Source organism: Marmota flaviventris, chromosome 3 (genome assembly GCF_047511675.1).
Source record: "Marmota flaviventris isolate mMarFla1 chromosome 3, mMarFla1.hap1, whole genome shotgun sequence".
NCBI classification, from domain to species: domain Eukaryota; kingdom Metazoa; phylum Chordata; class Mammalia; order Rodentia; family Sciuridae; genus Marmota; species Marmota flaviventris.
In genome coordinates, this window is record NC_092500.1 from 141801113 (window position 1) to 141828070 (window position 26958).

General features: G+C 37.0%; 1 pseudogene; it reads right to left on the reverse strand.

Annotated features, from left to right (window-relative positions):
* Positions 1-24691: 24691 nt before the first annotated feature.
* Positions 24692-26497, reverse strand: LOC114085663 (actin, cytoplasmic 1 pseudogene; annotated as a pseudogene).
* Between the last annotated feature and the right edge of the window lie 461 nt (positions 26498-26958).

Here is a 26958-nt window from a genome sequence, read left to right on the forward strand (position 1 = left end):
TGAACAGACATTTCACACAAAAGAAAAACAACTAATGATATTCAGAGAAATAGATTTTTCATTCTGAAGAAAAGCAAACAAAAAGTCCAATGATGTACACTATTAACGGACATTAAATTAAGAAAAACTTAAAATGACAAACCCCAGTTGTGATAAAGTTGATTGAAAGCAGCACACTTATTATGTTGGTAAGATTTTAAATCAATATAACAGTTTCAGAAAGCAATTCAGAAATACACTTTGAGACTGTATGAATCCAAAACACTTGGGCCAAATAACCCCAACCCTGGGGATTTATCTTAATGAAATTATTCAGAATCGATTTGGTACTAAGATAGCGATTTAGCGTTGGCAAACTTTTTCTCTAAAGGGCTGGATAATAAATATTTTAGACTTTCTGTCATACCTACTCAACTCTGCTGTTATAATGCAAAAACAACAATAGATGATACTAGCAAGTGTGTGTGACTCTGTTCCAGTGAAATTTTATTTACAAAAATAGGTAGTTGGCAGGATTTGGTATGAGGGCCAACCCAGCTTCACAGTAAGTATTTATTAATGGAAAAATTTTTAAGCTCAACCATCAGAAAATAGTTTCATAACATATGACTATCAATTCAATTGCTTATTGGGTGCCAATAAGATGGCAATAATGAAATAAACCACAGCACAATTGGAAACATTAAGTACAAAATAGGATTCAAAATTAGATATACAATAAGATTGCAAATATGCAGAATTCTATCTGTAAAACAAGGCTGAAAAGGAATATACAGAAAAGTATATGAAGCATGAAATTTTGAGCTTGTTATTTTCACTGATATTATTATTTAAAAATTATCTGGGAGGCAACATAGACTTTAAATACCCGTAAATGAATCATATTGTTGTCATCACACAGTATCTACCTTTGGCTGGAAAAAGTGCTCAGAAAGCCAGGTAAAAGCCTGGGGAACTTCTGAATTTCTGTGGTTATCAAGTGTAGTTTCCCAACCACAGGTGAATTCCTAATTCTTGTCCATCATCTTGCAGTGCAGATTGGCTACTTTGGCCACAGATAATCTGGTAGAAAACTTGCATGATTTAGCCATGTCCATATGTACTACTGTCAAACTAACACAAAAGGCCTACCAAGCTAATGGCAGATAAATATTGTCCAGAGAGAATGATGTCCCACATATCTTAGACTAGTCTTTACTAGAAGTCTTTTGAAACCAATTCCAATACTTATCATTAATTGCACATGGCTTGAAATTATGGTCATATAATCTTCATACTACCATTTACTACATACTACAATAGTCCCCCATACTTCTTAGGAAATATGCTCCAAGATCCCAGTTGACACCTGAAAGCACATTAATACTCAATCCTTTATATATTGTTTTTTCCTATACTGTACATATACAACTATGATAAAGTCAAATTTATAAATTGGGCAAAGTAAGAGATTAGCAATAATAAATGATAATAAAACAGAAAAACAATAATATGCTACTACTGCAACAATCAAACTGATGGCCAGATGACTATTAAGTAACTAACAGGTGAGTAGTACATACAGCATGGATACACTGGACAGAATGTGAGCAACTTAACACTTATCAAATGTTTATTTCTAGAAGGCTCCTTTTAATGTTTTCAGACCATAGCTGATTGTTTATAATTGAAACTATGGAAAGCAAAACCACAGATTGGGATTTATGCCCCCTCCTTTGCTCTACAGAACTCATTATAAGAGTATATTGGGAAGTAATAACATAATTCTTGATTTGTTATGACACATTAAAATCATACACAAGCAACTATACTTTCATGGTTAAGAGTATGGATCTAAATCAAGACTGAGTTTAAATTCTAACACTTTTATCTACAAGATGTATGAACCTAGGCAAATTTTATCAACCTCTAAGTGTCTCAGTTTCCTCATCTGTAAAATGGAACAATGGCAAACAATTTATGAGTTACATGTGAGCACAAGGGTGCGCACATCTTTTCTTCTAGGATTATTCTCAGAATATAATAATTACCACATGTAAATTGCTCAAAACATAGCTTAGTGTACTCAGTAATACTGGATATTCAGTGAACACAAACACTCAGTAATTGTCTGTTATTGTCTTCGACTATGGTTCACTGCTATTTTAGTTCAAATCATGATTGTACATAGAATTTTATCTTCCTACTCTGTTTACATTGTTTTCTCCTCAGGCAGCACTTAAAAAATTAATTCAACTTCCTGAGCAGACAATGGTTCAATATTACATCTCACAAATCCTGTAGCATTGCAAGAAATGCAATTGAAAAAACGTCAGATTTACTCTAGTAATAATCTTAATTTCGCTATTCTTCCACAAAACTGTTTACTATCTAAAAACAATACAATCACTCCCCAGCCAATCTCCAAGAAATGCTGTCACTAGGATAATAAAAACACTCTTGGTCTTCCAGGGGGAGTTACAGGGGAGGCAATAGGTTCACCCTAGGTCATTTCTAGGAAGCAGGTAGAATTTTTGTCTTGGGATTTGTGTCACCCAACCAAAACAAAGATCTAACAAAGCAACACAGTGAATGTTGTATTTCTTATTATAAGTCTCAGTCACATTCATATGAATTTCACTAGCTGTTGAAATACCTACATTTACTATCCAAGTGTTACAGATGGAGCAAACTCTTAATGTATCAATCATAGCCTGAAGACAATTGAGAAGAGTTCTCATAGGTAAATAATACCTATAAGTGGGTACTCGCATGCTTTATTTGATACCATTTATCATAGTAAATATATTTATATTTTTCCTGCTTGGCTCAACTCAAGCATCTTCACACTTGCTGATACTCCCTGATAGTATAAAACAAAAATGTTTTTCATTTTTGCCTCTCAGTGTTCTGCAGATTACCCTGCTCTCCTGATGGCTTCTGCAAGACCTCATGATTCTCCTAACAGAGTTGTCCAACAGATTAATTTAGAAGTAGTTACAGTCTTGGTAAGAAAGTCAATAAAAACATTTTTTTTAGAAAATATTTCCAACTATCTGAGGCAGATGTGGTAAGAAGTTTTAGAATATTTGTTAACCATAACAATTTATGAGTTACATGATGAGTTACATGTGAGCACAAGGGAGCTCACATCTTAACAGGCAGGACATTTGCCTAGAAAGCATATTTAAAATTCCAGAGCCCTCTCTGCCCACACAGACTCTGATTCAGGAAATCCAGAACAGGGATCAGGAATCTGAAATTTCTTTTTTTTTTTTCCAGACATCCCAGGTGTCTTTTATAAAGTGAATTTCAGACCACACATTGATACATACTGTGCTAGATAGTGCCTGCATTTCCACAACGCTATGTCACAGTGCCCACTGCGTGAATTTGTACAGTAGTTCATAGACCTTTTAGACAGATACAATGATTTTTAAATTAGGTTTTAGAGGAGGCTTTTCTGCTTACTGTGTGACCAGCCACATCCCTTAGATTCTTTCAGACTCCCTCATCTTACAGTTCATTGGTTGCTTCCCTAGCATCCATTACCAGAAAAAGTAACCTGAATTCCCCTGCAGTGCAGTTGGTGTGGGGTTGATTCAGCTTCCAGCTCCAGGAGTGGAAGCCCGCTGCCTTGATCCAGTCAGCAAGTCTGATCACTAATCACAGAGATTAATTAAAAAGAATTAGTGACTCAATCAGGCCAATCAATCAGGGCCAGGAAAACTCACTTCTGAGATTTGATTTAAAATATCAGGGAGGCAGAGTCTTTCCTAGTAGAAGTGCCAGGAAGCATGTGGTTATGAGCTGCCAGTCCCCCTTTTAGGGAGTTCTACCTAAGAACCTCATCCACACTGAGAAGCAGGAGTAAGAACTAAAAAGAAATCCAGACCCAGTCATGGACTCTCAACTCTGGAGAAAGTCTCTTGACTTGGAACATTCAGTGTTGTGAATTCCAAATTCCCATCTTTACTTAGGGAAGTTTGAATCAGTTTTCCATTACATGCAACTCAAAGCATTCTAACTGGCACACCTATGAATTGAGAATATTTTACTAGATGAACTATCAGTGACTTCTTTAAAAAAACAAATCTATGATCTATAGAACTCATTTAAGTTAAAGAATTAGATTATTAAATGACATAATAATATGCAGAATATGCTGTTCTCACAAATTAAACAGACATCATATCTTCCATTAACTTGTAGACTAATTGAGAAATTTTCTATTGGTGACTCTGGCAAAAAATTTTGGAATAGTTTTTAGTTGGCATATGAACCGGATGTGAAATGATGCATGATCTGCTATCATGAGTCAGAAATCATGAAGGGCAACCCAATTACTGAATTTCTGCCTCTATCTTAATGAAAGGAGAGTTTGATCTAGTGAAGGTTTACATCATGATTTGGGTAAGAAAAGCAGAGATTATTCTCTGAACTGAGGGTTACAATACATCTTAATGTTTTAAAGATGGTCATTCTACTACAAAGAAACGAATTATTGGATAACATGATTGAGTTCTTCCAGAAAACACAAAATTTTATTTTCTAACCTTAAAGACTGTCACTTTAGTTCAATTCAACCAAATTCATTGTCATCAAAGATATGTAACATTTAAAAATTCGTTTGCTATGTTCTGATTCCTCAAATTGCATTCCACATAGTATAGATTTAACATAATGCCATTGGGAAATAATTAAATACATTAAAAATAATGTTACCATATTGCTTTCAAAATTAATATATTATTACGTGTTATTTGATATATTCTGGCCAACACTCTTGAATTCATTAGAATGGCAGGCACCTAGAGTTAGAATCATCATTTTAAAAGAATCTGTCCAATAATATAAAAAGACAGAGCCAAGCATATAGCTATATCTTATAAAACTCACATTTTTCACCTCTAAATCATAATTTCAGTGTTTGCAACATTTTGAGTGCAGACACCACAGGCAGTAATAACTGGCTTAAATGCCTTCACGGTACAGCTGTTTGCAACAATACCTCCATTCATAACTCTCAAAAAATAAAATGACAGCTACAAGTGCCTTGAAAGAATATATGCTCCTCTTTACATTGTCCTGCAGGTTAACTCCCAGGGTGCTCTAGACTCCACAACAGTAACTTCAAATGAAAGCATTAAGCCCAAAGTTATTACACACAGCCATGGGTAACTACAAACACCTCAGTGTTTTCTCAGTGGGGAATCTATGTTTGAATTGCATCATGAAATCACTCTTTGTGTTCTGGTGAATCTGTTATATTAGCATAAAACTTTTAAACTCTTTATTGGTCAGACTAAAGAAGGAAAAAGTGAGCAAGAGAAAAATTCAGCAGAATTATAGAAGATCTGCAATAAGGACTGTATTCATAAAGACACATTTTGGTTAGATTTTTTAGAAATCCAACTCAAAATGGTTTAAGAAAAAGGAAAATGGAGTGACTATGTAATTGGCAAGTCCAGAGAAGGCTGTATCTTTAAGCAGGGATGGATTCAGGGGTAAATAGTGAGCTCAGAGTTTTATTTCACTTCTCCATCCTTCAGCTGTGTGTATCTCCACTTGTTACATTACAGGTAGGCTCAGTCGATGTATTTGTGTCACACAAGATGACCTCAATCATCTCCAGATGTACATTGGCCCTGTTAAGCAATCACAGTGGAATTAGATGTCACCCATCCAATAGAAGTCCTCTATCAATTTCTCAGGAAAGATAATTTATCTTTCTTGATTTCTATGCATATTCCTGAATCGATACTTGGCACTCCAGTAGCTATGTTTGATAGCACACTCACCCATGAATTGGGGACAGGTCACACTGATTGACATCGTCATCTGGATGACTAAGAATGAGGGAGTCAAAGGAAGACCCAATGATGAGCAGACAAAAACTACAGCTCCCACGGATCACTACAGACTGCCTCCTCTTCTCTTGACTGAACTATATCCTCTAAGTAAAGATTTCCACAATGTGGAAAGGATCATCCCAATAAATGGAAGTTCTTTTACAAGTTTTCATGTATGAAAATTTTTACACAAATCAGCACTGAAAGAATATTTCCATCTGATCCAACGTATAAGTGGCCATTTGTATATCATGTTTCCTCTGTGGCCAGATAACTTTCTAAAAATTCTGAAGTTATGGACACAGAAGAAGTCAGGAGTTTGGAGAATATAATGCTTAAATTGCAAATACATTGGGTGAATCTTGAAACCTCATACCAACGCTTGGGAAGAAAAGACACTCAAATTAAATTTTAAATGTGGAAAATAAACTACTCTCCAATAATATTTTATCACTTGCATATAAATTCAAACTAAGGGATTTCACATTCTTTCACTTTATCAATTTTTAAACAGTCTTTCCACTTAATTATGAAACTTGCAGAAAATGTCTTTTCAGTATCAATAGTCCCCCCATCTCCCCTCTTTAGAAAGCATAAATACTTAGGTTCAAAACTAAATACCATTTCTAGTCTTAAAAATGGTTGATTATTTATTTCTTCTTTAAATTTTTTGCCATAAAATTATTTCCTTATATGTTTTCTAAATTCAGGTAAAAATGGTCAATGGGAAACCAGTGTGATAATATTTATGAGATTAATTCAATTTCAAATGAGTAGATGAGAAAGGAGATGACTATTTCTCAAGCTCTTTGTGTAAATCTTAACTAAATTATAGATTTACAATTTACTCCCATGTTTGCATATTCACAGTAATTAGAGCTCTTCTAGCTAACAAAACAGGATTTCTTAATTTTGAGAGGGTTTTAAAAAAAGAAAATCCTGAACTTAAGAATAACAATTTCCTGCTTACCAAGCAAGGGTTGGAATCTATATTCTGCCTGCTTGTGGCACTTACATCATGGGGGAGAACCTGTCCAGAAAGGGAAAAAAAAATGTTTAGAAATCAGAATATAACTATAGAAACCATTAAAGCACAAAATAAATCACGTACAGTGGTGCATGCATATAATCCCAGTGGCTTGGGAGGCTGAGTCAGGAGGATCACAAGTTCAAAACCAGCCTCAGCAATTTAGTGAGGCACTAAACAACTTAGTGAAATCTTGTCTCAAAATAAAAACTAGAAAAAAAAAAAGGACTGAGGATATGGCTCAGTAGTTAAGTGCCCCTGGATTCAATCCCCAGTACCAAAAAAAATTTTTTTGACAATAAATTTAAAGTTGCTATTTTCACACACAGTAAACAACATAAGAGTTTCATGTATTGACAAAGAGTATAATTTAGTAAATTCATTGAACCCAAGAGTTTCAAAAACAGATAGGAGCTTTTGTTAAATTCACAATGTGGTTAAAATCACCAGGCATTTCTGTGGGTCTCAAGCAATAAGGTATGATTTATTTCAGTCTTTCAAATTCACTTCATGAGATCCTTATAGCACTTTTAATTATTTCTGAGAAATGACAGAAAGTTCTTTCTTAGAATGTCAGTTCTGTTCTCACTGTAAACGATAAAGGTATCCATATAATTGCCTTCAACCCCATTTTTTTTTTTTTTGTTAAACTCCACAGGAATCATAAGTCTGTTATTTCTCTTTTGACTGAAGTTTAGTCCCCAACCTCAGGTAAGCCCCTTCTTGGTAATTGTAATGACCAACTCATTAAACTTTTCTTATTTTGCAATATGAAATTTTTCTTCTTCTCAACTCTCCCAGGCATAGAAGCTTTAGGTAACCATGGTTTTAGTGCTATTTACAGAATATGATTTATCTACCATTACTTTGCAAACAGGTTTTTCATAAATATTTTCACATATTTTAATTTAAGATGAAACAGAGATCCAGGATTCTATTTGCCATATAATCTATTTGCTATTTTAGAAAACATGTCTTCTAATCAAGTTTTATCTAAAATTCTCAAAAAAATTTTATTTAACTAATATTTATCAATGTCTTTACACTTAGCAGTCTCATGTAACCAAGTAAGTATTCTTTCACTTTCCTAGTTTATTTACTAGCAAACCAAACTAAAATATAACTAGAACAGGATATAAAGTTTATAATGGTTAACAATTACAGAAAGTGTTCTTTCACCACAGCTCCTTTTGATCTTTGGTTTCTACTTATCTAGAGAAGTGTTTTTAAAGTCATGCCACAAAAAGGGCATAAAAGATGCTGACTCAGTTTTACTACCTGATAGTAGACCCATTCCACCTATGTCATTTAGAGGCCTTTTCTGTGCAGCATAAGTTAAAAATTATCTTCTATGCCTGAGCTATAAGACATTCCAATATGTCTAGATATGTTTCAGAAACTTAGAAGTCTAGGAATGAGAATTCAGAAGCCTTTGGAGAATCTGCTCACTTTGGAACCCATCTACATAGTATTAGCACAAAGTGAAAGAGTAATCTGTGTTCCTGGATCTTTACCCTTGAACACCATGCAGCTTGGCAACCTAATGGTACTAATCATGATTCCCAGTAGTGCAGCACCTGGATCTATTGTGCCTCCCAGACAATTGTAGAGACTATGGTGCCTACTGAAACGGCAGCTGAGAAAAATCCTAGTGTGGCCTGAATGCCAATGATTGTTGCATTTCTCCCAAGCGATGGGAGTCATTTTTTTTCCTGGCCCCTGTGACCATGTAATTGATTAGATTTCCCTCTTCTCATTGGTTATTAGACAGCTTAGAGCCAACTTCTGTTTCTGGCACTATTATAGGCCAGATCTCCTGAAAATCTCTGCCAATAAAAATGACTAAAAGGTTGAATTAAGAAAAAAAATAGATCTTTAATTGCATTACTGAGCTGGCACAAAACAAAGAAACCCACAGAGGCCAAAAGTTAAGTGAAAGCAGAGAACCAGAAGTTAAGCAATTGCCAATGCCAGCTTTCCCCTCCAAGGGCTTGTGCTAAGTAAGCCCCAAAGACCTCGGAGCCTCCATCATGACAGCTGCAGTGACTATAGAAAACAGGAGACAATTACATGCCCAAGGCAGGAAAGTAATGGAAAGATTTTCATATGGAGAGCCAGGACATCAAAGATCCATATACCCTTAACTTTAGGACAAATGAAAAATAAGGCAAGATCACAGAGGTGGAGAGCACAAAAATCTGTCTGTCTCAACTTTAGAATAAAGTGGAAGAAATCATGAAAATTTATACCACTAAAGTCCAAATCCACCTACCTATGTAATTCAGCAAATTTAAAGCAGAGAATTTTATTTCAAGTGGTCCAGCTAAAGAGTTTCTGTGCTTAAGATGACTCAAAAAGCAAATGCAAGCTATCCTTGGGGGAACATATTGCTTCAATCTAGATTTTAATGAATTTCCATAGTCAAATTGAATATGAATTCCCACTAAAAATAGTCACAAAGCACTCAAATAAACAAGAAAAGGTATGGTAGAGTCAACTAGGACAATAGACAGCAGAAAAATGCCACAAAGACAGTGGATATTCAAATTTTTAAATCCAGAATATAACATAACTATGTTTCTAACCTTACAGAAATAAAAGAGAAACTTTAAAATAGGAGGCAGGAACATGAGACTATAAAAAACATCAGTATATTTTTTAAAAGACTCAAACAGAAGTTTTGGAAATTAAAAACTCAATGTACAAATTAATTGGATAGATAGAGCTGAAGAGACAATTGGTAAACTAGAAGATAGATCAAAGAAAACTCTCCTGAATTCAGTTAATGAAGTAAAAGAGAAAAATATTGACAAGAATTTGAGATGAGAAGAACAAAAACAAGAAGGTCTACATATTTTCAACATTGTTCCAAAAAAAAAAAAGGGGGGAGAACCTAGTTGAAGAAGCAATATTAAAAAGATAATGTTAGAGCATCTTCTAAATTATGAGCCCCATGGGTAGAGTGCACTGTGGCATTTTAGTTCTTGGCTCATCCAGGAAGCACCAGGAAGATGGAAGGTCAGACTCATTACAAATTAATTGAAGGGATGGGTCCTTAGTTCAGTGGCTGGACTGGTCTCAGAGGAACCGAGCAGCAGGTATTGACACTATGAGGTAAAAAAGTTTAAGTCTGGTGACATCAGATATCACATTTGTGCCATAAAGAAGATTCAGAAAAACACTGGGAGAAGTCTACCAAGACTTCAGAAGGCAATGATGAGACTGAATGTCTGCAATTTTACTGCTAAGGGCTTAGAACTAAAATTACAGACATAGTGATGGCAAATTTCTTGATTATACCTCTCTCAAGAGATCAGAAAAGTGGAAAGTGGAGAGATGATTGACATCCTATCTCTTACTTCTTCATCTTTTGGTTGTTCCTTGTGTCTAACACTGTCCTTTGATTTTCCCTAATAACCTCTCCTTTCCAAGTCCCTTCTTCTCTCTGCTTCCACAGCATTACATGCCCACCATATCATTAGTCTATTCTATAGAACTTTAAATTCCTCATAATCTGTTTGATACATGTCCCCTTCACTCCTAATTTCAAACCTTATTTCAAAATATGGGCCTGATAATTTATGAATCTTTAGGATCTATGCCTTGTATATGGTTCAATATGCTTAACAATTTGTTTAAAGTTCTCTCTCTTTCTCTCTCTCTCTCCCTCCCTCCCTCCTTCCTTTCCTCCCTTTCTCTCTCTCTCACACACACATATACACAGATTCCTAATTATTAAATCCCACTGAGTCAAAAACTTTGAACTTTGCTCTTTGGACCATCTATGAAATATAATAGAAATTGCATTTAATTGAAAGTAAAAATCAGAAGAGGTTAAATAATAGAACAAAAGACTGCCTCTAAAAGAAATAGCACCTGTTATTTTCCAGAATGCAAAAAAATTATGAGAATGTCTCTTTTCAATCTTTCTCCCCCAAGGCCTCCCAAATTCTCCAGCTAATATCTTCTGTGGACGTGGAATCACACCATGTTATTACCACTGTCAGCTGGTGCTATCTTTCAATCCATACATTATTTATTCACAATTAACACCAGATTCCTCATTAATTATAACAATGTGTTAGAAAAGCTGGTGTTCTTCTGATATATCATTTGGACTCCAAGAACAGAGTTAGAAAAAAAAAGAAATGAACATAAAGATTATTATGCCCCTCAATCTGAAGCCCTAAATTATGCTATTTACCTTTCTTTGTCACACAACAAAATGAAGTGAGTATATTTATGTCATTCATTTTAGTAAGTTTTCATTTTGGTATCATTTCAAACTTATAAAAAGTTGTAAAAATATTCTGAAGTCTAGTCTACACCACACAGGCTTTTTTATTTGTTAATATTTGTCTCATGTGCATGAGTCTCTGGCTCTATCTCATTTATAAAAAGATAGCTTGATTGATTTCTAAATTGTATGAGATATTACAGGTATCATGCCCCTCTACCTTGTATACTTCAGTATATATTTCCTAAGAACAAAGACGCTATCTTATGTCTGGAAATTTAACACTCACACTATTATCTACAATCCATATTCAAACTCTGACAAGTGCTTACTATTATCCTCGGTCATTTCCCACCACCTTTCCTCCTAAGTCTAGGACCCACACAAGGATCACACTTGCACGTGATGGTCTTGTCTCTTCAGTCTTCTTTAATCCAGAATAGTTACTCCGCCTTTCTCTGTGTTTCATACTGTTTTATTTTTTAAGAGTACAGGCCATTTACTTTGTGACCATTCTTCATTTGTCTGATGTTTCTTCATAATCAGATTCAGGATATTCACGATGGCAGAACCACCACAGGAGGAGTAGACATCATCTCCAGAGGCAGCAGATAACCGTTTGGCACATTAGCAATTGGTCATGCACATATTTAACTGTATTAGTAAACCTAGATGTGAGTGATATAGATGGATTTTTATAAAAGCTTACCAAAAAGTGAACAAAATATGATAAATCAGTAACATACAAAAACAGCACAGTACTCACAGTAGGCCCTTTTCACAAATCCCAAGAAAATAAGCGAAGCATTAAAAAAATCGAACAAGAGAATTTGTTATGGGGAAATTTGGGGAACTGAGACATTTGCACATTAAGAAAAAAACAATTGCTAATAGTTTCAGAGAATAGATAGTACATTGGACAGGGTCACTTTTTAAAAAAAAATGAATTTGAATTCCCCTAAATTTTCTTTTCAGTACCTCACTGGTAATTAGGTTAATAAATCATAAATGGTTTGTGATAATGGAAAATTTGCTCTGTCTCTGGTAAAAAAAAAAAAAAGTAATTTTTTTTTTTTGGTTCTCTTTGGTTCAATAGCTTTTAATTTGGGGTTGTAGGAATATGTCCTTATGACATGGATTCTAGTAACCAAATTATAATATATATAGGTAAATTTATGGGAAAACAATAAGTTGATCTATCTATGTGTATGTGTTTAATAATATAAATATATAATATGAATAATAATATAAATGCATATTTTTAAAGTACACATGCACAAAAAACAGAATGTGTGTTCCTTCCCGATAGCAAAGGTCACAATCCACAAAGCATTAATTCAGATGCCACCTTTGCTTGCTGCCTTTCCCCATTCACAGAGTCTCCGTGAGTAACAGGCAACATTCTGGTTTAAGAATGAGACTCTGAATCTCCTGTGGTAATTTTATTCCATCCCTGCAATTGGATATAGTACAATGCTATTTAGAGGAAAGTGGAGGGGAATTTCAATGCATCACAATTTGCAAACTATAATTTCAGTCCCAATTTTCAGAAATTGTTCCGTTAGTGAAAAAAAAAAAATAACTTCCCTGGAAGGTTCAGCCTTGAGCTATTTTTATGCAACTCTCTAGGCATGTAAACTTAAAAGACCTGGAGTGCACAAAGAAGTGAGTTTCTGTTTTGTTTTGTTAAGAACTCAATTCAGAGCTGAGTGCAGCGGTGGCCAGCCTGGAGTGCCAGCTACCAGGGGAGGCTGAGGCAGGAGGACCAACTGAGCTCAAGAGTTCCAGACCAGCGTGGGCAGCATAGTGACACCCTGCCACTAAATAAATAAAAAAGAAAGAACTGAGTTTAGCTCATACCTACGTGGAGAATGAAGAGATCTACCTCCCACCCCCTTTTTTGGAGATGATACTCGCATGGAGGGACAGAGAGTTAACTTTTGCCCTTTGTCCTTATCATTCTTCAAAACTTACTGAGGTTAACTCATGTGTAAGGCACCGTTTGAGAGTATGCTATATAATTTTAAGAAGACCTCTCATCACTGAGATGTTTGATAGCTCCAAATGATTATGAAGTGTGATAAACACAAATCATTTGTGGATAATGTTACTCTATGATATTGTGATATTTCACAGAGGACTGAGGTAGAAGTGAACCAAGACAGATTTATAAAAACTGCATGGTGGGAGAAGGGAGGGGGCTGAAGTAGAAAGGGCTCTGTGTCTGTTCATAGCCGTTGGTGGTTTTGTTGATGTTGTTTTGTTTTGTTTTTTGATTTTGATACAAGAGATTGAACCCAGGGGTGCTTACTGACTGAGCCACATCCCCAGCCCTCTTTATTCTTCAATTCAGTCTCAATGAATTGCTTAGGGCTTCATTCTTCCTAGACTTTTAATCCCAGAGGAAAGGGATTAAAAAAAAATTTTTTTTTTTTTTCCTTAGACATCTTTGAACAACTCTTCTACTCTTTTAAGCTTCTGTCGTGGAGTCTAAGACATGACGTTGTTCAAAGGGAAGGAAACAGTCCATGACAAATGAAGATAACTTCTGACACATTCCTGTTCTCTCCAACAGGCCCTCTTGTGTTGACTCCCCTTTGCCCCACTCACTCCACGGCCCACACAATTATGCACTTTCTCCTTCTGCCCTCTTCCAACAGCTGAGCCCTCATAAGTGTTCCCTCACAAAGGATTTATGAAGGAGCAGTTGAAAGTAGAGTTGGCCGTGGCCTTGTCTTTATAGCTTCTGGCTCCTGAGAAGATAAGGAAACATTGCCACTTCTCCTTCATGTCAAATAACTTTATCGGATGGAAGAAATGAGTGAATTGCTCAGAGGCACTTAGTGAATCATTGGCAGAAGAAGCAATAACTGACTTTTGGACCCGGCTTGCCCTTCACGTGTGGCTTTTCATTTCACATCCATGAGAGAGCCAGTGTGGAATACACAGCAAAGCCATTATCCAGGGAGCCACCAAGTCCAGTACCAGCTCATCAAAACATACAGCTGCTTCCAGAAGGTTCCATGGGAGCCTTTAAAAATAGCCTGCTTCTATGGGAGGCCTTACAAGAGAGTTGATCATTTTTTTTCTCTTTTATTTTTATCTCTATGGAAAAGGCAGCAAGTTGTTTTTATGGGGATTGCTCCTTGTTGCCATGGGAGAAACGCAATGAAGTTTGAAGGGATGAAATAATAGGTTAAGGCATAAAAGAAGACCTAAATACATTTATTTAACAAACTACAGAAATGATCCCTGAAAGCATAGCCTTCCTAAATATATTTCAAAAAATATATTTCAAAGAAGGGACAAGCAGTTTTCCCATTTTGCTTTCACGTTTTAGTAAACAAAAAGTGAAACTCTCCTGTTGGTGGGAAGGAAGCAAGAACTTTTTAAAGCAGTTTTTCTTTTTTTTTTTTTTTGAAGCCTTGTTCCAGCTATGAACTTTGACCTTCCCCCCCCCACCCTTCACACAAATAAAAAACTAAATTGAAACAAAATTAACTTCTGTGCTGCTTGAATTGAGATGAAATAGTTAAGTCCAGGAGCTCGATCTAGGAGTGTAGCTCAGTGGCAGAGCTCCTGCACCTAGGCCCTGGGTTTGATCCCCCAGTACTCCCCCAAAAGATAAGTCCACACCGTTTAAGAATTTAAATGCATTATTCTGGGGGTCAGTTATGTTCTTGTGAAATGGAAATTATTCTGGAATATTTTTTCCTGTGATAGTCTCCTCTGTGGGGTCATGAGAATATTTACCTTAAATGTTCCATGCGAGGATCACTCCCCAATCAAGAGCAAGATTGTGTGGTTCTGAATCTGATGTATGCCTTATAACTGATGGACGATATGTACAAGCCTCACTTTTCTCACCCAAAATGAAAGTGCACCAAGGAAATCAGTGTAAGACGTCAACTGGCTGAACTTCTGGAATGAACTCACACAGAGGAATTAGAAGAAAAAAACTTGGACAATGAGGGGTTGCCTTTGAAGTGTTTTTTCTTTTTTCTTTTTCTTTTCTTCTTTTTTTTTTTAACCTAAGGGACAGCTTGAATCTCTAGCATATTTTAACTAATCCAGGTTCTTAAAAAGTTTTGGATGTGATTCAGATATGGCAAGCCCCCTAAGCTTAACATTTCCACAGCTGACATGATTTGCTGGCTGGTGAGCTACACTTTAGAAGTGTCTACAGGATAAACTCCCTAGCGATGTGGCACAAAAAAACAATTGCTCTTCTTTCCTCCTCCCACACTCCTGGGAGATACAGTGGTAAGAGAACTGGGATTTGTAAGAAAGACACTGATTCAACCTTCCAAAGTGAACTTAACCTCAAAGTCAGAATTTGAGCAAAAGTAAAGCAAGCAAGAATGTGGCAGAAGCCAGTCTTTTGTGTACTTTCTCTTAGGAACACTTTTCTGGTAGGTTCAGTTACAATAACGAAAAGTTAAAGACAACAGCATGTTCTACCTCTGAGGGTTTGTTAAGTATGTTGTAGTATAAGGAATCAATTGAAAACTATTCAATGGTTAAAAATAACCAGGCAATTTGTATGTGTCAACATGGAAAACTAACCAAGACATATCCTTAAGAGAAAAAAAAAAAAAAAAGCAAGTCTCAGATTAGTGAGGATACAGAGTACATTCCATGCAAATCATAAAACTTCCTGGAAGAATCTACAAAACAATCTACAAAACAGAGTAGTCACTCTAAGCCTGGATTCCACAGCAGAGGGGCTAATACAACCTTGGGTTGGGTATTTCTTTGTCGAAGGAGGTCCACCTGGGCATTTCAGGATGTTTTGCAACTTCCCTGGGCCCTTCCACTAGGTGCCAGTTCCCTGTTCTCACTCAGATGTGACAATAAAAATGTCTCCAGACACTGCCAAATGTTCCCTGGGAGGCAAACCTGTCCCAGTTGAAATCCTCTGCTCTTGGAAGTGAGGCTGCAGGAGGGATTTCAGCTTTCCTCTCTCCTCCTCTGAGCTGTTGGGTTTTTTTCTTTCTTTGTTGGGTTTGTTGCTTTATGGTACTGAGATTGAACACAGGGGTGATCTACCACTGAGCCACATCCCCAGCCCTATTTTGTATTTTATTTAGAGACAGGGTCTCACTAAGCTGCTTAGTGCCTCGCTGTTACTGAAGCTGGCTTTGAACTCGTGATCCTCCTATCTCAGCCTCCCAAGCCTCTGGGTACAGGCGAGCCACACTGCTCCAATCCTTTTTTATTTTAAGACAGGTTCTCACTAGATTGTCCAATCTGACTTCAAACTTGTGATCCCCCTTCCCTAACCTCTGGAATAGCAGGGTGTCAGCTCTGGGCTACCACACCCAGCTAAACTGTTCATTTTTTTTTTTTCTTTCTTGATTTTACTATGAACATGTACTACTTCTATAAGAAAAAAAAAATTAATGTGTGTGTGTGTGTGAGAGAGAGAGAGAGAGATAGAGGAAATGTTTACAGATCCACCTCAGTACTCAACATGGAAAAAAAATTGAACTATATAACTATAAAAATTTTCCATAAAGCTGTGTTGCCATGCTGATTGACTTAATAGCTTAATGTAGTACATTTACTCCAAAGAACTTAAAAACTGTTAAAATTTAAAAAGTATTCTAAAATTTTTATAGCCATAAAAATGACAGCAGCAGAGCCAATGGGGAAAATGACACCAAAATTAAGCTATTTAATAAATGCAACCAGCATTTGAATCCAGAGTTAAGAATTTCTTTTCCCAGAGCTGGGGTTGTAGCTCAGTAAAGTGATCATCTCCCCTGTGTGAGGCTCTGGGTTCGATACTCAGCAACACACAAATATATATAAAATAAAGGTATTTTGTCCATCTACAACTTAAAAATTATTTTTTTCTTACTTTATTTCCCCCCTGGCAAACCCAGCCCTCAGCGAAACTGGAAGAAACATGAACTGGATCTTTGGTACCTTCCTCTCCCCTAACACATTGCCCTGTATTATCAATTTATTTATATGCTTATTTCATATGCTGGAGGGCTACAAAAGAGACTGAATTCTTTGGGAATTCAAAAGCATAATGAGCTTTGGTATAAATTAATTTATGGTTTTGTTCTTACCAGAGACCTATTTACTTTAACATACTCATCAGAGACAGAGAAGTTCAGAGACCCATGTATCTTACCCATGAACTAATGGATGTAACAAATTAGATCACAAAGGCAGAGGTCAGGTGAGTCCAGGGGCAAGGCCAAGCTGCTTCCTTAGCAGGGGGTATGTGACATTCAGGAGAGGACAGCCATGTTGTTTTGCTCGGTAAAGAGAAAACCCAAAGGAGGATGTGGAACCTGATAAAAATGTTGTGCAAAGTGAAAGAGTATGTTCAAACCAAAGAAAAAAGCAAACAACACAGGGGAAGCAGGGTTGGAGGAGGGATAGGAATGATGAAGGGAAAATAATATGGAAAGATAACAGTATAATGAGAAAGAGTCTCAGGAAAAATGAGAATTAAAAGCAAAGTTGCCTGCTGAGAAAGAGAGCAGGAAGCGAGAAATTTAAAATGTGGATCTGGGAGGAGTGAGAAAGGACTCAAGGCCGAGGGTGTGTTCTTTGAGTACTACACTAGTGGTGAGTGGGAAGGCTAGGCCTCATGGAGTGCCATTCTTGAAAGGCAGACATGAATAAGTAGGTTTTACTTTAAAAAAAAAAAAAACGGAGCCTTTGTCCTCCTCAAGTCACCATATTTTAATTTCATAGTGTTTATCCATGATTCAGTCTCTACTTTCATTAGTCTTCAGCCAAGACTTGCGTGGAACTTCCTGGTTGTGTGGGTGGCTGGGATAATGAGGGGTGCTCTAGGGCTGGGCTTCGCGTCTCACCCCTGTTTGAAAGCGTGTGCCCCCTTTGCTCTGCTCCATAAAAGATACTGTCATGTATGCACGCTCTGTGTGTGGCCCTGGAGCCCCTCCAGCCAGAGAATAACAGCGGCAGCCAGAAAAGGCACAAAATGGATTATAAACTTCAGTGTTAGTGTTAGGACTAGCAGTGGCCATGCTGCTGCTGCTATTTCCTTCTGAAACAGGGACAAAGAATAAATGTGCTGGGCTTTATAAGAAATGAGTCATTATTGGCCAAAACTTGTCTTCATTGGACGCCAGGGCGGTTATAGTAGTGACTTTTGAAAAAAATCCTTTTTCTTAATATTTGGAAAAATCATAAAATCGAAAATTCACCCACTTCAAATCTTAGTTATGGCCATACTTAAAGGACTGACCTAAAACTGAAATGTTCACAAATATGGAACAGCAAACCAGAGGCTCCCTTTTACATAACCACTTAGAGAAACAATTCCTCATCTGAAAGTCGTGAAGCTCTTTAATCCATTTCTGGTATTTCTAAGTATTAAACAGAAATTGTAAATTTCTCCCTAAAGCTGCACAGGTTCACTGAAATGTCAAGCACTTTTGACTCAGCCTGGAATTATACGAACGAAATGTGTCAACACCCATTATCTCTTGCTCATCAAGATTTTTGTTGCAGAGAAAAGGAAAGGAGGTAAGGAGTGAGGGTAGGGAGATGGCAGAAAAAAGAAGAGAAAGAACAGCCTTTAGTTCTAGACCTGAATTAGTCTTTGTTAAATTAATATTTAACCTCAACAGGTCTCAGTCATCTCCTCTGTAAATTAGGTACATTGCTGACTGTATTGTACTCCTAGAAGCGTTGGAAATAATCTGTATGAGCATTCAGGTTATATGGTGTGAAATATTGAATACTTCTTGAGTGTTTTACTATGTCCCAGACCCTATTTTAGGTGCTTTTTGTGGATTCATTAAAAAAAAATCAGGAATTTGGTACAATTATTATCCCACTTTGTAGGATGAGGAAATTGAGACACAACAATTTATAAAAACTTGTCTTAGGCCACATAGCTGGTGAATTGGAGTTCTAACCAAGGCAATCTGGTTAAAAAGTCTATAACTCTGTATCACAAAATCATGCCCTTAACCACTGTGCTCTGTTACCTTAATTAATAATATGAACCCTTAATAAGTGATATGAACATAACAGTTGATGACTTCTGTCAGCACTCCTTCACATCACTCTTACTAAAAATAAGAAAAAGAAATTGCTGCTAAATGCATTTATCATGTTTACTAGACAAAATTCTTCAAACCTCAGACCTACAATGGTGGTAAAACAATCAGTAATGATTGCCCTGTAATGGGCAATTTGATATTTTCATGATCAGCCATTAATTTAATCACTAGGATGACTCTGATATTAAAATGGACTTCTCATCATTAATTTGTTTTTCCACTCATTCACCAACTGCATGCCAAGAACTATACTATAAACTGTTATTTTAGCAGATTGCTATGCCACCAACTCAAATCGAGTGTTATTCTGAAGCCAAAGTAGACATATATGTTTTTATACTCATAAATATAAACATATTTTGGATTCCTAAATATAGCCTCAGAAATCCTTTACTCGGTTCACTTTTCTACCTTGTACTAGTACTAATTCTTATTTATGTGCAACTGCACATAAAACTGCATTTTCTCAAGCATATGAAAAGTTTCGTGCTTCCTCTGAGAAGATGTAATCCAAAACAAATTAATAGATGCAATACAAATAAAGAGGATGAAACAATAACCCTTCGATAATCCTTACATACTATGGATTTTAGCACAAAATATATAAGGCACAAAATAATCCTTTTCCCTTGACCAAGTATATAGCCCCTAAAAATCCATTTGGAAAAAGTTAAAAAAAAAAAAAAGACTTCTAACTACAACCAATTAGAATGCAATTAGGGCCATTTTCAATTGTCCAACAGCAATTTATTCATTTTATGGATTAACCATACTCCTTTTCTACCACTTTCTCATTTTATGCTTCCGTGCATCTCTTCCTTTAGCCTTGTACCTATTCATTAACATGTGGAGATAAGAGAAACAAAGAACAGAGGCACTTCGACTCCACATTAACAGTCCTTATGCGGCTTTACTCAGAGAAAAGAGATAGCTCAATGAGTTACTTTAGGTTCACATGCCAAAATGAAATATCTTCTGTTCAGGAGTTAGGTGGACTCCTAACGTACATGAAATCGTTACAACTGGAGATCACAAATTCTTACCTCCACACTTAATTTAGATGAAACTGGGACCCACTCAATTATAGACATAATTCAATATAAAAAAAATGACCTGCAAAATTCAATAAATGATTAGAATAATTTAATATAATTTATGTTTAGAATCATACAATCAAATATACACTACATACATATATTATCTAGGGCTTTGGGAGTAATACCTTTCTAATATATATATATTTTTTTAACAAGATGACTTGTCAAAGGTCACGTAGTTAAATAACACCGTCAAGATCAAGATGAGGACCCAGGCTTTGCTACTGCTTCAACCTGTACTTTTTGCACATCCATTCCAATTTTTATTCAGAATAATGTTTTCCAAATACATTTTATTTCTTCAGTATTTCATTGTAGTAAGGAATTGAATGACTTCACAGGAAACAGTTATTAATTACAATAAAATTAATGTATTTGAATAACAATTTTAATTGCTTGTTATGGGTGGGGTAAACCAGTGTTTATCAATTGTTTGGTTATATAGCCCTTCCAATCTCTAACAAATAATAGAGATCCAACAACATAAATACCAAAACTTTTACTTTTTTTAGAACAGAGGTAAACTACTTGAATCATTTTTATAAAAAGACATGAGTTAGGAAAAGGAAGGTAGGGCAGAAAAGGAACTAGGAAATGAGAATTTTATTATAAAGGCTCCATTCTCACTTTAAGGACAAAATATTTTAATAGCATCATTGGAAATGATTTTTAGTATGGATACTTATTGATTCTTAGTAGACCCTACAACATACAACCATGACCTCCTTTTTCACATTTATGTAAAATATATTCTTTAATAAATTACAAGCCTGATACCCTAAACTGATATGCTCATAAACTATTATTTATATGAATCTTCAGTTCCAGAAAAAAAAAATAGCTTCCCAAAGTTTGGCCATTGATTTATTTCTGCTTTAGGGGGGTATGTGAATAATTCAATATTTAAAAAAAAAAACTGCCTGTAAACTTCAAGGAAGATAAATGATTAGAATAATTTAATGCAATTTAGGTTTAGAATCATACAATCAAATATACACTACATTCATTTATTATCTAAGGCTCTGGTAGTAATACTTTTCTAATGCATTTTGTTTCATTCGTCTTTGGCTCACTTGTATTTATTCATTTTAAAAGTTTGATAATTCAATTCACTTTGATCTATACTTTCTCTAAATGTTTGACATACAAAAATCTCTGATGTTGTCTTCAGTTGTCAATTAATTAACATACATTTCTTCAAAAATTGTGCCTCTAAGAATTAGTAGCACATAACTCTTATTATACATGTCAAAAATATAACTAAAAATTGGAACAACGGATATGCTTCATTTCTTATGATGGTGAATTAATCATATTTTCTAAAATAACATGTTTAATATCTAATAAGTCAAAGAACATTCAATGCATTTTTATTAATACTTTTTTCTAATAAAAATATTCTGTACTGTTGCTTTTTAAAAGATACACAATTCTATCTACTGTGCAAATTTTTGTTTTTCCTGATTTCTTAAGCTACCTTAAAATATGCCTATTAGCTAATCATTTTAAATAAAATGAAAAATAATAGGATAAATTATTATGACAAGAGTGTTTATGCTTTTCTTAAATAGAATAAGTGTCTAAATATTTGAGTTTCATCTCTGTTGACATAATTTCAGAGATTGATATTTACATAGTTTATTAAGCTTTATTTCTCATGACATTTATGTTACAAATTTTATGGTAATTATTTTTCTTGAGTTTATCTGTGGCATGCATGAATGGATTACATTTTTCAAGACAGTTAAAATAAGTTCTTTCCATTTCCCGACCACTCTGCTGAGAGTGTGTTAGTAAAACTTGTTTTTACTAAAAAAGCAAAACTTGCTTGTTTTCACAATCCTATGAAATAACTTTTTCTAATCCTCATGTTAACAGAAGAAGGAGGTCTTCGAGATAAACAACTTGCCTCATAGCCATACTTAGTGATTGAGCTGGGATTTGAACCAGGTTCTATCCCTCAGCTGTTTCCACAGATAACAGGAGGGGCAAAGGGAACTTCCCCTCTGCCTTCTGAAGGTTCTGTAATCGTGTCTGCTGAAATAGACTGACCATAGACAGGTTAACAAGAGGAGAGGCATACAAATTTATTAAATGTGCAGTAGTGTCACAGGAAAACAAGTCCCCAATAACCCAGTGAGATTTAGAAGCTTATATATTACCATGTTCATAGAAAAAGGCAGGCAGGGTAATAAAGAGTAAATAAATTTTTAGGGGGAAAAAATGGGCCCAAAGTACAGGTGATAACTTGTGACTAAGTCTCTCTGGGTCCTGGGTGTGGTGTCAACTCTAGTCTTTCTTTATGAATCAGTTTTCCCCCGAATTGATGGACATCTGGGGAAGGTATAAACAATTGAATATTTTCTAGGGATTTGGACCTTGGATAAAATAGGTGATAGTTTCAGAGATAGCTTCTTCCTACATTTGTTGCTTTCTAAGTACTTTCATTTTGAAGTAACAAGAATACAAAGGCACCATATTTGGGGTATTGTTTTCTGAGTCCTAACAACAGAGGCTGAACTTTGCTATTTGACAATAAAATGTATAGGTTTACTTAAGTGTAACTTTATCAAATCAATCTAAAAATCAGAATTCTTCAGGCTTTGAATACCCATGCAAGAAGTTTTTTACAATTGAAGTAACCTAGTCAATTTAGATAACCTAGTCAGTTTAGGTAATCTAGGAAACATAAAAGAAGTTTTTACCTAAATTAACTAGGTTACACAAGAATTTTTATGTTACTAACCTGATTATTATCTTTGCCACATAATCTTTGAGATGAAGATCTGAATGTGGTAACAGGATTTTGCAAGCAAGACTAAGAAAAATTGGTTACATTGCTTAATTCAAAAAGGTATTTTTGGCTTTTTAAAAGAATGAAGTTAAACATTTGAAATTAATGGTCAAAGAGGGAGAAACAATTATGTCCAATGCTGGATATAGGACAAGTAAGTTGAAGACTGAGAATTGAACATCTGGATTTAGAACAGAGAAGTCATTGGTGACTCTTTCAAGTAGATTTCAGGTGAACCAGTAGGGGAGCTGAGGAGGAAAGATTTGATTGAAGTGAAAAGATAAAACGGGAATGAGAGGAAGTGGAGACACAAGTACTGACAACTGTTTCAAGGGGTTTTAATAGTCAAGGAGATAAGGAAATAAGGCAGTAGCCAGAGGAGAAAGCGGTCTAGAGAGATTTGTTTGTGCTTATTTTAGTCAGCTTTTTTACTGCTGTCACCAAAAGACCTAACAATTTTAGAGAAAAATTTTTTTTTTTTACTTAGGAGTTCACGGTTTCAGAGGTCTCAGTCCCTAGATGGCTGACCAGGACCAAGGTGAGGCAGAACGTCATGGTAGAAGAATGGAGGAGAGTAAAGCAACTCAGGACATGGCACAGGAATCAGGGAGAGCAGCTGCACTTGCCAAGTACAAAATACATACCCCAAACCATGTCCCCGGTGACTCCTCCTCCAACCACACTCTACCTACTTACATTTACCACCCAGTTGATTCCTATCAAAGCATGAATGAACTGATTAGGTTAAAACTGTCATAGCCTAATTATTTTACCTCTAAACACTCTTCAGTGTCTCACACATGAGCTTTTGGGGGATACCTCATACCTAAACTATACTAGTGCTAATAGTTTGATCATGAATGCCCCCTTAAGAACCCTGTGTTAAAGACTTAGTTCCCAGGGTAGTGTAACTGGGAGGTGATTTAAAAGGTGGTGCCTAGTGGAAGGTCTTTAGGTTGTTACCCCTGAAGGCAATTGTGGGACCTTGGTACCTTCCTCTTTTTTCTGCTTCCTAATGATGAGGTGAGTGGTTTTAATCCACCATGTACTCCTGTCATGTGCTCTTACCATAATGTGATGCTTTACCACAGTCCCAAATCAATAGGGCCAACTGATTATAGACCAGAACCTCTAAATCCTTGAGCTAAAATAAACCTTTTCTCTTTATAAATTAATTATCCCAGGTATTTTGTTATAGCGGTAGAAAGCTGACTAACACAATTTAAAGATGTAAGAAATAACATCATTTAATATGCTGATGAGAATGATCCAACACAGAAGGAAAATTGATGAGGCAGAAGAGGGGAGACTTAGTAGGGTTCAACATTCTTGAATAAATAAATGGGATCTGTATTAGTTTTCTATACCTACCAAAACAAATTACCACAAGCATGCTGGCTTGAATTAATACAAACTGATTATTTCAAGGTTTCTGTAAGTCTGTGGGAATTGAGAAGGTTTGGCTGATTCCTCTGTTCAAGGTGTCTTGAGGCCAAAATCAAGGTGTTGGACAGTCTGGGATCTTACCTGAAGGTTCTTGGGGACAAACCACATTAAATCTCATGAAGGTTGTTGGCAGAATTCAGTTCCTTGAGGTTGTAGAACCAGGACCTCATTTTCTTGCCAGCTGCCAGCCAGGAGACTCAGCTTCTTTTTTTTTTTTTTATCTTTAAGGTGTGCACTTTTATTGAACTGGTCTCAAGTCAGTGTACAGGTAAGCCCTGGCTGCCTCCACACCTTAGCCCACTCCCAGGGAGACCAAAAGCCTTCATACATCTCAAGTTGGGGGACAAAAAGGGGGCCACGATGGCTGACCATTCAAAATAAAACAAAATAAAAAAGTATTAAGGCTAAGATTAAAAAAATTTGCATTACATAATTTACACAAAAGCAATGCTGTCACCTCCCCTGTATGGACTCGGGTGAGGACTGGGCCATCCTCCAGGAGGAGGAGTGGGGCGGCTTTTGGGAGGGCGAAGGACTTCCTGTAACAATGCATCTCACTATATTTGGAATGACTATTAAAAAAAAGAACAATGTACAATCAAAGTCCTCGGCCATATTGTAGAACTTTGGGGATGCTCGCTCCAACCGACTGCTGTCACCTTCACCGTTCCAGTTTTTAAATCCTGAGTCAAAAGCGCCAAAACAAAAAACAAAAACAAAAAGGAAAAAAAAAAAAACAAATAAAGCCATGCCAATCTCATCTCGTTTTCTGCGCAAAGTTAGGTTTTGTCAAGAAAGGGTGTAACGCAGCTAAGTAACAGTCTGCCTAGAAGCATTTACGGTGGACAATGGAGGGGCCAGATTCGTCGTACTCCTGCTTGCTGATCCACATCTGCTGGAAGGTGGACAGAGAGGCCAGGATGGAGCCGCCAATCCACACAGAGTACTTGCGCTCAGGGGGAGCGATGATCTTGATCTTCATTGTGCTGGGTGCCAGGGCTGTGATCTCCTTCTGCATCCTGTCAGCAATGCCTGGGTACATGGTGGTGCCACCAGACAGCACTGTGTTGGCATAGAGGTCCTTGCGAATGTCAACGTCACACTTCATGATGGAATTGAAAGTAGTTTCATGGATGCCACAGGATTCCATGCCCAGGAAAGAAGGCTGGAAGAGTGCCTCAGGGCAGCGGAATCGCTCATTGCCAATGGTGATCACCTGACCATCAGGCAGCTCGTAGCTCTTCTTCAGGGAGGAGCTAGAGGCTGCAGTGGCCATCTCCTGCTCGAAGTCCAGGGCAACATAGCACAGCTTCTCCTTGATGTCAGGCACGATTTCCCGCTCGGCTGTGGTGGTGAAGCTGTAGCCACGCTCAGTCAGGATCTTCATGAGGTAGTCTGTCAGGTCCCGGCCAGCCAGGTCCAGACGCAGGATGGCGTGGGGAAGGGCATACCCCTCGTAGATGGGCACTGTGTGGGTGACCCCATCACCGGAGTCCATCACAATGCCAGTGGTACGGCCAGAGGCATACAGGGACAGCACAGCCTGGATGGCCACATACATGGCTGGGGTGTTGAAGGTCTCAAACATGATCTGGGTCATCTTCTCACGGTTGGCCTTAGGGTTCAGGGGAGCCTCGGTCAGCAGCACAGGGTGCTCCTCAGGAGCCACACGCAGCTCGTTGTAGAAGGTGTGGTGCCAAATCTTCTCCATGTCGTCCCAGTTGGTGACGATGCCATGCTCAATGGGGTACTTCAGGGTCAGGATGCCTCTCTTGCTCTGGGCCTCGTCACCCACATAGGAATCCTTCTGACCCATGCCCACCATCACACCCTGGTGCCGCGGGCGCCCCACGATGGAGGGGAAGACGGCCCGGGGAGCATCGTCGCCCGCGAAGCCGGCCTTGCACATGCCGGAGCCGTTGTCAACGACGAGCGCAGCGATATCGTCATCCATGGCGAGCTGGGTGGCGGGTGTGGACTGGCGGCGGTGGAGCAGCGAGGAGAATGTACTCGCAGGATGGACGCGGTCTCGGCAGTCGAGACTCAGCTTCTTAAAGCCACTCACATTCCTTACCACGTTGTCCCCTCCATGTTAACCATAGGATTTGATTCCTTCTCAGACATCCTGTCTTGCCAATGTCTGCTGCATCCTGTTTTCCAGCTTGTGAAAATTATCTGCTTTAAGGGGTCATGTGATTAAACTGGGACCGCTTGGATAGCTCAGGATAATGTCCCTATTTCGAAGTCTGTAACCTTATTACGTTATGAAACTATTTTTCTTAAATAACATAGTATGTTCACAGGTCCAGGGATTAGTGCATGGAGATCTTAAGGGAGAACGCTCTGTCCACCAGGATTTTTAGATAGGAGCTATCTAAAACAACTATGTTGGCTTTGGACAGTAGAATAAGAAGGTATCCTGCACAGATGGTAAAAGAGCACCAGCGTGGGAGTGAATGACATTCCCTT